The sequence below is a fragment of the Myripristis murdjan genome, chromosome 3 (genome assembly GCF_902150065.1).
Source record: "Myripristis murdjan chromosome 3, fMyrMur1.1, whole genome shotgun sequence".
Taxonomy (NCBI): Eukaryota; Metazoa; Chordata; class Actinopteri; order Holocentriformes; family Holocentridae; genus Myripristis; species Myripristis murdjan.
The window spans coordinates 44,611,102-44,617,794 of NC_043982.1; positions in this window are offsets into that span (position 1 = coordinate 44,611,102).

Genomic DNA, 6,693 nt, shown 5'->3' on the forward strand with positions numbered 1-6,693 from the left:
GGTGTGTGTATGTGAGTGTATGTGTGTGTGTGTGTGTGTGTCCATGGCAGATTGATAACAGGGCCATGGGAAGCACAGTGAAATTAGGTTGGAAAAGCTCAATCCCCCCCACCCCACAGTAAAGCTGCTATCAGTTGTGCAACACAAACACACACACACACACACACACACACATACACACACACACACACACACACACACACACCGACACAGTGCCAAGAGCGTTGGCAGTGGCCACAGTTTCATCGGTGTTGGAACAAGAAAATTCAATCAGCCAATCAAGGGGCCTCTCTCTCTCTCTCTCTCTCTCTCTCTCTCTTTCTTCATTCCTTCTCTTCTTTTGTTCCAGCTTCATTTATCTCTCCTTCATATCCAGGTCACTGACCCGTTTGCCTTTCCTGCCTTCATGTTGTTCTCAGATCAGATCGTCTGCCTCTGATTGGACAGATTTTTACATCATTTACATTATTTATATAAATTATTTAATCTGTGCAATTAACCTGAACCAATCTGGCTCCACACAAATATGAACAATTATAATGACTGATATAGAATAGAATAGAAAGCCATTATTGTCCTTGTACAAGTAAAACAAAATTAGTAGTGCTGCTCCTGATCAATTAATAAAGAGTATAACCTCCAGCAGCAGCCCTGCAGTCTGCCTTTCCCAACATCAGTGACAGAGCGTCTGGTTCTAAAGAGCTCACTGAGTTCAGGTGCTGCTGGAATAGTGATGGAACAGGAAGCCACCGCTGCAACAAGTCAGCTGCTCAACTTTCTTCCCTCCTAGATATTCCACCATCAGCTGGAAGTGGGATTATTGCAGATATTCCACCATCAGCTGGAAGTGGGATTATTGCAAAGTGGAAGCGTTTAGGAACCACAGCGACTCGGCCACCAGGGGGCGGCACCACGTAAAGTTACAGAGCGGGGTCGCCGAGCGCCGAGGCTCATAGTGCGTAAAAGAGTCCGACGCTCTGCCGCCTCAGGACCTGCAGAGCTCCAAACCTCCTCTGGCATCAACATCAGAGACACTGAGCGCCGGGAGCTTCATGGCCGAGCGGCCGCACGCCAGCCTCACCTCACCGAGCACGACGCCGAGCGGCCACACGCCAGCCTCACGTCACCGAGCACGACGCCGAGCGGCCGCACGCCAGCCTCACGTCACCGAGCACGACGCCGAGCGGCGGATGGAGCGGTGGAAACGCGTTCTGTGGAGCGACCAATCAGGAGTCTCTCTGTGGCGGTCTGATGGACGAGTCTGGGTTTGGGAACGCCAGGAGAACGTTCCCTGCCTCCAGGAGAACGTTCCCTGCCTGAGCGCATTGTGCCGACTGTGCAGTTTGCTGGAGGAGGGGTCACGCTGTGGGCTGGTGTTTCTGGGCTCGGCCTCGGCCCCTCAGCTCCACTGAAGGGAAATCTGAACGCTTCAGCTCACCGACACATTTTGGACAATTCTCTGCTTCCAGCTCTGTGGGACCAGTTTGGGGAAGGAAGGCCCTTTCCTGTCCCAGCATGACTGAGCCCCAGTGCACAGAGCAGCTCCATAAAGGCGTGGCCGGCTGAGTTTGGTGTGGAAGAAGTTGAGTGGCCCGCACAGAGCCCTGACCTCAACCCCATCCAACACCTTTGGGATCAACTAGAATGGAGACTGGGAGCCGGGCCCTCTGGTCCAAAATCAGAGTCTGAGCTCACAAAGGCTCAAAACTCCCACAGACACTCCAACATCTGGTAGAAACTCCCACAGACACTCCAACATCTGGTAGAAACTCCCAGACACTCCAACATCTGGCAGAAACTCCCACAGACACTCCAACATCTGGCAGAAACTCCCATAGACACACCAACATCTGGCAGAAACTCCCACAGACACTCCAACATCTGGCAGAAACTCCCATAGACACACTCCAACATCTGGTAGAAGCTCCCACAGACACACTCCAACATCTGGCAGAAACTCCCATAGACACACTCCAACATCTGGCAGAAACTCCCACAGACACTCCAACATCTGGCAGAAACTCCCACAAACACACTCCAACATCTGGCAGAAACTCCCACAAACACACTCCAACATCTTGCAGAAACTCCCACAGACACACTCCAACATCTGGCAGAAACTCCCACAGACACAATCCAACATCTGGCAGAAACTCCCACAGACACACTCCAACATCTGGCAGAAACTCCCACAGACACTCCAACATCTGGCAGAAACTCCCACAGACACACTCCAACATCTGGCAGAAACTCCCACAGACACACTCCAACATCTGGCAGAAACTCCCACAGACACACTCCAAAATCTGGCAGAAACTCCCATAGACACACTCCAACATCTGGTAGAAACTCCCACAGACACTCCAACATCTGGCAGAAACTCCCACAGACACACTCCAACATCTGGCAGAAACTCCCACAGACACGGCATCTGGCAGAAACTCCCACAGACACACTCCAACATCTGGCAGAAACTCCCACAGACACACTCCAACATCTGGCAGAAACTCCCACAGACACTCCAACATCTGGCAGAAACTCCCACAGACACAGTCCAACATCTGGCAGAAACTCCCACAAACACAGTCCAACATCTGGCAGAAACTCCCACAGACACAGTCCAACATCTGGTAGAAGCTCCCACAGACACAGTCCAACATCTGGCAGAAACTCCCATAGACACACTCCAACATCTGGCAGAAACTCCCACAGACACACTCCAACATCTGGTAGAAACTCCCACAGACACTCCAACATCTGGCAGAAACTCCCACAGACACACTCTAACATCTGGCAGAAACTCCCACAGACACACTCCAACATCTGGCAGAAACTCCCACAGACACTCCAACATCTGGCAGAAACTCCCACAGACACTCCAACATCTGGCAGAAACTCCCACAGACACTCCAACATCTGGCAGAAACTCCCACAGACACTCCAACATCTGGCAGAAAGCCTCCCAGAAGAGTGGAAGCTGTTTTGATGCCTCTGGGTTTAGGATGGAGCTCAGAGAAGCTCCTGTCAATCAGGTGACATGCGGCGCTGTGTGGGGGCGGGGCTACGACGTCTCTCTACTTGTTTTTTTTTTGTTGTTTTTTTTTGTATTTTTATATTTTGTATTTTTTTAAGTTTCTCTTTCCATCGTCAGTTTTGTCACGGTGGCTTCGTAAAAAGCATCACTTCCTGTGTGCTGCAAATCCAACATTTATTAATATAAACATTTTGCATGTTGGTACTTAAAATGAACATGCAAAAATAACACTGAACAACACACACACACACACACACACACACACACACACACACACACACACACAAACCCAGTGGTTAGGGAGACTGCTTAAAATAGCCGACTGCTTTTCCCTAATTGTCTTCTCCCAACAAATCTCACTTTTTATTGGCTGTTTTTGTCCCTGGAGACAGACGATCCAAAGACTTCTATTGCACCAATCATGTGGTCGCTGACAGATTCACACACACACACACACACACACACACACACACACACACACACACACACACACACACACACTAAACTGGGAAGGCAATCCATTGCAAATTGAGCTGACCGATTGATTTAAAGATCAATTCTTCTGCTGTGTTTTTTTGTGTGTGTGTGTGTGTGTGTGTGTGTGTGTGTGTGTGTGTGTTATTCTAAAATTGACTGATGGAAGGGATCGATGAAAGCAGCGACCTGTGATTAGTTCAACTTCATTAGTAGAGTTCTGCATTTTCCATAGGATCTGATGGTGTGTGTGTGTGTGTGTGTGTGTGTGTGTGTGTGTGTGTGAGAGAGAGAGAGAGTATATGTGTGTGTGGTTTAGTGGGGAGGGGGTGAGGGGCGTGCTCATGTTTGAGTCCATGCTATAAAACATGGAGTTTGTAAAGAGCACCAATTAGGACTAACAGTGCTGCAGGTGTCAGGATGTTTTTACACACACACACACACACACACACACACACACACACACACACACACACACACACACACACAGAGACACACACACACACAGAGACACACACACACACACACTGTAAAAACTGTGAAGACAATAGCTGTAAGGTAGTTTGGTGTGTTCTCCCTCTAAATGAATGAAGAGAGGAACTTGCAGAGTTTACTCATCATTTTCCTCCTGACTCACTCTCTCACTCCTGCTGACTCAGCACAAAGCCGTCAGCATGACTCGGCTGGATGAACACGCGACTGAACCGCCCGGGTTTCATCCTGCTGCTCCTCCCCGCCTCAGTTAAAGGACCGCGCCACTGCGTTTTCCCACATTTCCCCACGTTTTACCTCACAGCGTTTTACCTCACAGAAAACCCTTTTACTGCTAAAGATTTCACAAAACAGAGCCAAAATGTGAGTTTGTGGTTGAAGCAGCCGCCTTCTAATGTTCTGCTTCTGAACACTCAGAAACCACACAGCTGATAATCGGCTGTGGAAAGCAAAAACGTTTCCCCGCTTAGGGACTATTTTCCCTGGTGGAGGAGGAGGAGGGAGCGTTTCAGTGTGAAAAAGTCCTGAAAAGCCAACAGTGCTGCTGCTTTTAGGAAAACTCATGTGGAGGACTTTATTGGGCTGATGGAAAACTGGAGTGAAGAAAGTGTGAAGGCTCTGAAAGTTCATGTTCATATCGTAGTGGAATGAATGGAAACCAGCGGCTGGAGGAAAGGGAGGAGGAGTGATGTGGCAGCTCTGAAACCCCACTGAAGAGCAGCAGGAACATGACGATTATACTTTTTGTAGATTTTATGCTAAACATGCAGAATTAACTCCCCAAAAATGAAATGAAATTTTTCTCGTCAGCCACTTCAGCCACTTTCAGTTGCTTTGTTAGCTTCGTTAGCTTCTTTAGCTTTGTTAGCTTCGTTAGCTTCGTTAGCCACCAAACCTGCTTTGTTTAGCTCAGGAAAAGGTCACGGTGAATGTTATGAAACTTTACCTAACACTGGCTAATGTTAACCACCACACATCAGTTCGCTATCTCGCTTGACCCGGGACTCGAACCCCAGTCTGCAGAAACAAGGTCCTGATGATCGCTCCGCCCTCCAGCCAGCCTGCTCACACGGCGTTTTCGCTCGCTTTGCTTCACATCACAAAACTTGTTTGGTTTGCAGAAAGGTAAACAGCCAACATTTTTTCCTGGCGCCGGGGCCTGAATCACCGGGATAATAATAATAATAATAATAGTAATAATAAACTTTATTTATATAGCACCTTTCATGCAAAAATTGCAGCCCAGAGTGCTTCACAGCAATAAAATTGACATAAAATGAACATAAACAGACAGAGTACAAAATAAACACAAATAGAAACAATGCAGTGCAATGCAACAAACAGAATTAAAATACAGTAGTGCAGGGAGTAAAACAGTAAAAAGATAATAGTAAAATAAAATATGAAAATGAAAATTAAAGTGAATATGACAGGAAGACACCGTCCACTGCCGGTGACCGTGTGTGTGTGTGTGTGTGTGTGTGTTGGGCTGCTGCAGTGTCCATCCCTGCGACGTCACACACACCTCCAGTTGGTCTCGTGCAGGATGTACGGCCGAGGCGGCTCCGCTGAGTTTCCCATCTGCCCCGGGACGCGGTCCAGCAGATCGCCCCGGCGGCTCGCTGTAAACAGGACGGGACGAACGATGTGTGTTTTTCTGCAGGAATCTGATGCCACAGTTTGTGGTCCGGTTTGTGGTCCGGTCGATTAAATGTCAGCTGAGAGGAGCTCTGTTTGAGTGGCAAACTGCCAAAGCAGATACATGAAGACACATTTGGGAAACATGAACACAGAAATGAATAACAACAACAGACAGAAATAAATAAACAAAAGCAGGATGCAGATATGTGCTCACTTATTTGCATACGCATTTTCACAGTAATGTACACCGGTGAATACCCCCCAGACTGAAATCCCAGCATGCTTTGGGTGTTCCGGCGGCGTGCTCTCCCCAGACTTTGTGATCCAGGCCAAGGCGAGACGTATTGTCAACATCAAAATATTTCCTCGTGCAGCTTTAAATTGGCTGTTTCCATGCACACAGCGTTCTGCGCGGCTCCCGGCTTCCTCGGGACAGATGGTTTATTTGCACTTGTATCAACCTGCTGTCCAATATTCCTGCAAACATTCACACACACACACACACACACACACCAATAAACAGAGTCTCTGTTACACTCAGACGTGCTGGATCTGGACCTCTCGTGCAGCTCTGATTCTGCTCTGCATCGTCTGATCCCCTCTCAGCTCCTCGTGCTCCGCCGTCCCACTCCAGTCGTCCACAGAAGCTAATTTAATTAATTTGACCTAAATATCTCGATTGTATTGCCATCTGCCATCCAAACAGCAGAGGATATGAACTGGAGTGACGAAACAGCACGATCCCTGCAGGACAGAGCCGCTGTTTAACCCCCGGTGCCCCGTCCTGCAGCAGAGGAGCACATCCAGCATCTCAAACACAAACATGTTTAATGCATGAACTCAGCCTGGATGGCCGGAGCCTCCTCCCCGGACCAGGAGCTCCTCCCCAGGCCGGGAGCCTCCTCCCCAGGCCGGGAGCCTCCCCCCCAGGCCGGGAGCCTCCTCCCCGGGCCAGCACTGCAAAAACTCAAAATCTTACCAACATTATTTGTCTTATTTCAAGTAATAAACGTCTTATTCCTAGTCAAAATATCTCATTACACTTAAAATAA